The sequence below is a fragment of the Emydura macquarii genome, unplaced genomic scaffold (assembly GCF_026122565.2).
Source record: "Emydura macquarii macquarii isolate MOO-44397 ecotype Brisbane River unplaced genomic scaffold, CSIRO-AGI_Emac_v2 contig_1644, whole genome shotgun sequence".
Taxonomy (NCBI): domain Eukaryota; kingdom Metazoa; phylum Chordata; order Testudines; family Chelidae; genus Emydura; species Emydura macquarii.
The window spans coordinates 4479261-4480285 of NW_027131781.1; positions in this window are offsets into that span (position 1 = coordinate 4479261).

Sequence of the window (1025 nt, forward strand, 5' to 3'; positions counted from 1 at the left end):
TTGAACCTACAAAAATACCAATTTACTATACCAATAATCACAGATATCACCATAACATATGGGTGTACTTCACAGGGTTTCAATTCAAAGCAAAAACATTTCATAAATAGAGGACACAAATACCTTTGTGAGCCCCTGCAGACCTGCAATTTTACAGGAGACAGGGAGAAACCTTGCCAAGGACTTCTGAAGTTGACAGCTAGTGGAAAAACCTGAACAACATCCTACAACGCTACCCAAGTGAGCTTCAGAAGTGAGGGCCTGCTATCAAGTGGGGCCCTAATCCCATTCCCTTCAAAATATCACTCTTGGCACAGTTCTGGAGGGATGCAGGTGCTGCCAAAGGTCTGAAAGGGTAGAGGCAGTCACTGAAATAGCTAGATCACATAGGTCTTTGTCACTGATGATAATTATTTGTATTGTGGTAACGCTCAAAGACCTCAACTAGATTCAAGGCCTCATTATGCTAAGAACTGTACTAATAGTTAGGAAGACACAGTCTTTGCACAAACTTATAAATCTAAATAGACAAGACAGACAAAGAATAATATACAGATAACATAAAAGCAAAATGTCAATGATACACAAATTCATATTATACATAGGATTATATACATGCATAAACATTATTACACACATTTATATAAGTATGTTTCTCCAGACCACCCACCTTCTCTCCACTGTGTGCAAATACCCCAGCCAACTTGCTGTGACATTCATGACACAGGTTGCTTTCCTTTCACCCCACCTAACTCACAGAAACAGAATCTATCATAGTCTTGAAGGAGAAAAAGAAAAAATATCCCCTTGTATTTTACATGTCTGAAAGCAGCTCCTGGCTACATTCTCTATTCTTCATGGAAAGGGGGAAAGAGCAGTTCCAGGGACAATTTTCCTCACTCCCTGCTGGGTCATAGACCCCCATCATTCTAACCAATTACTCACAGCAAAGCCCACATTCCTTCCTCTGAAACTTGGTTAACCAGCCTATTGATTTTCACTTAGAAACTGAGTGCTAGCCAGTG